The sequence below is a fragment of the Mizuhopecten yessoensis genome, unplaced genomic scaffold (genome assembly GCF_002113885.1).
Source record: "Mizuhopecten yessoensis strain PY_sf001 unplaced genomic scaffold, ASM211388v2 hete_36148502, whole genome shotgun sequence".
Taxonomy (NCBI): Eukaryota; Metazoa; Mollusca; class Bivalvia; order Pectinida; family Pectinidae; genus Mizuhopecten; species Mizuhopecten yessoensis.
The window spans coordinates 1-3,379 of record NW_018484868.1 but is presented as its reverse complement, the minus strand read 5'-3'; the positions used below and the strand labels follow the sequence as shown (position 1 = coordinate 3,379).

General features: G+C 35.2%; 1 long non-coding RNA gene across 1 annotated transcript; it reads right to left on the bottom strand.

Moving 5' to 3' along the window:
* Positions 1–203: 203 nt before the first annotated feature.
* On the bottom strand, positions 204–3,231 carry LOC110444598. The gene is made up of 3 exons (XR_002462268.1): positions 3,178–3,231; positions 1,008–1,101; positions 204–451 (listed from the first exon to the last, which is right to left on the bottom strand). It is a non-coding gene; the product is annotated as an uncharacterized LOC110444598 (long non-coding RNA).
* Positions 3,232–3,379: the final 148 nt, after the last annotated feature.

The following is a 3,379-nucleotide window of genomic DNA, read 5'->3' as shown; positions in this document are numbered from 1 at the left end:
TTATTTCTCAAAATAACTTCTTACACTACGTACTGTATTTCAATTAGCTTCAAATTATCTCAAATAGAAACAATTCTGTTTTAATTAAAACTTGAATTACTATTACAAATTACACATATATATCAGAAGAGAAATCAACTTTCAAAATATTGTTTGAAATGACACTTCTTCTTAGTTTCAAAGTTCTTTATATACGTTATCAAAATCCTCTGTGTAACTTACCTGTATACAAGTGCAAGTATATTTAACATTGTGGCTACATCTGGATGATCGTGGCCACTGGTCTTTTCCAAGTCCTCGAGGGCCTGTTTACACAGTGGCACTGCCACCTCATACCGGCCCTGGGACGCATACTGTATGACTAGATTGTGAAGGGTGCGTAACCGAGCAGGGATTTCGTAGCCCCCACTGGCCGCCTGAGCCATTGCACTGGGTTGGGAGGGGGAAAGAACTGAAACATAATAATCAAGCATGATGTTTTGAGGTTTTTATGCGCAATATCGAGTAAATGTACTTATTTTTTAAATATTTCTCTTTGTTTAAGATGTTAGTTTTTCAACAGGAAGAAAAATGTGAGAAGTAGTTCGGACTCGTTACTAACGAACGATCATGATATCAAGTTTCTAATGACTGAAGACGTCTGATCATAGAAATGAATCTAGTATAAAGAATTCCCATTGTAAGTAAGGTTTGTTTCCCATCATTAATCTTACTTATTATGTAGGCGTGTGGATTCACAATGCCACTTGTATACCCATTTACTGGCCTACATAATTGACAATAGCTCTGATGTTGTAAGTGTTTTTCCCACCCACTTTTCCATTATATCAAGCATGCATATATAATATACATGTATATAATAAAACGTATTATGTTCTCATTCTAAAGATTGATAATGAAAGTGCTGATGCTTTACAGATCAAGATGTTTCTGATTTTTTTAAATGTTCATAAACATGTTTATATATACAGTAAATACAAATTCAGACGTCTAGATGTATTACTGACCTTCTGGTTGAGGAGAGTCGTCATCGTCATCAGGAAATCCAAGTTCTAGTGACTGTGTTGACTGGTCCTGTTCTTTCTCTTCTGTTGCTTGGTGCTGTAACACAGAGGTACACCCTAGGATCAACAACAGCAAAACTAACTTCTTATCCGAGGTCAGTTCAGTAAGGCCAGATCAAAATATATCTGTTTCCAGTAACCTCACGACAAACTAGATTCTTGTGCCAACATATAACCTTAATGGTTATTGGATAATTTGACATGTGCTCATAATACAAGTAAATTTTGAATCGATACAAATATGCTCTGCAAAAAGATAAGCAAACAAATCTTTTGATCAATCCTCCTTAACGTTTTAGAATGTTACACTTACAGGATACAGATAGGTTATTTTGTTTGGCCAAAAATCTTTCCAGTATGACATGTTCATGGTAGCAGTGATCTGGGGATATTACTGGATAATACCTGACAGGATGTGAAATGTTTAAACACCTTGTGGCTCTGATGGCCAAACAGCTCAGGTGGAGCACACATAATGACATTAAATAAAGCTTACTTCGGTTTGAAATTGTCAGGACGCAGACCAACCACAAGGCCACCCAGCCTGACTGCTGAATATTGCCAAAGGATGTGTGGAATTTATAACCACACCCCACCCTTTGTCAAGTTAATATTAATGGATAGATAAACAAGAACTGATGCCTAAACACAATAATGAACATGACTATCTCAAACATTTTACAAAGTTACATGGTTTGTTTTGTCTAAATGGCCCCTTCTGAATTCCTAAGTTTGTGAACACCAAAGATCTCATGAGCGTTTGTATGGGAACATCTTCTATAAGGTTAATTTTCTAAATGGCTGTCAGATAGAAAAGGTTCTGTGATCAGGTGGAATGAAAGCTCCTATAGCACTGGCGCGAAGCGCACCTGGATGTTGACATGGTTTATTATTCAGAATAGGTGCATTTCACATTTGTTTTAACAGCACTTAAAACTCATAAGATTTATCATTATTTTGGAAATTTTGCAAATATGTATCTTTGGATTATTTTTTATACTAAAACTCTGGAGAGTGAAGAGTGCCTAACACTAGCCCCAATTCCTACAGGTTTTGAAATTTACACCTTAGCCCTGGAATGGAATGGAAAGTAAAATGTACCGATGTATAAATCTAGCGTGTTTACATCAATCACTGGCATTAAAAACTGAAATGTGTCTATATGCTACTGCCGTGTGCATAAAACAGTGATACAGGGTAAGCACCATAGTTCTTTTTTGATAAACACTGCTAACAATACACCGGTCTCCGGACACAGCTATTAAACTTTAAACAAAACCAGCTGTAGCTCTTATTATTTTGAAGAAAAAAAGTCATGCTCCCAAACACAATTATTGAATTCAGGAAAGTAAGGAAATAAGAAATCCTAGATAAAAGGTCTGATAAGGCCAGTCTAATTAATTACCAGACAGAAGATAGACTGATGAGTTGAATGACTACGACAGTAACAGAACTACAATGTCACCAGTGTTAGCTGTCAGATGAGGCTGTTTAGGAATGTTAGATGTTCCCCACATGTGTTAGTCTATCATAGTAAAGAAATAATTCAGAGAGTTGTAAAAAGTGATTTATCAGAATAAACTGAAAATCAGATTTTATCAATTTCATAAAAACCTGTATAAAGCATGTGCTTCATCTTGAGAGAAAAGAGATTTCAATAAATAGAATCCCTGTTTAATGGTACATGTATTGCAATGCAAACTCCAGCTTTTCACAAATCAGGTAGATCAGTTTTATCCATGTTGCCTAGTCAATGAAATAAATAGTTACATTAAGAATAACATATTTCAAATTGAGGATGACAGTATCAAGCACTTCTCTTTAACTATTTATGCAAATTATTTATTGATTTTAAGGAATTCATGTGTTTTTTTTAGAAATTATCCTTTTAATTTTCAAATATTTTACATTGAATATATAAAATGTTTGATCTAAATGCATTGATTATACAATCTTTCAGTGAAATGCATGAATGTGAAAGCTAAGTTTTAACTTGTTCTTTGGTGCAGTTCAAAAGCAACACACAGTGTTAGTAGAATAGTAACCAAAATCTAATTGAAGTCCATCTACCCAACGACCCAGCGTGTGTACACTGCAGGGTCAAACCACTTACCACTGGCACTACCCCTCCTGCTGAGCGTGGTAAAGACTGGCAAAGAAAAACGCCATTCAAATATAACAGCAAATTGTTCTCTCCACCAAACTTATTTGACCAATGCCAGTCTGATTACCAATTCTAGTCACAGGACAAATGGATATCACTATGATGCATTGTAGCATTGTGTAATTATACAAAAAGTAGGTTTGGACGAATT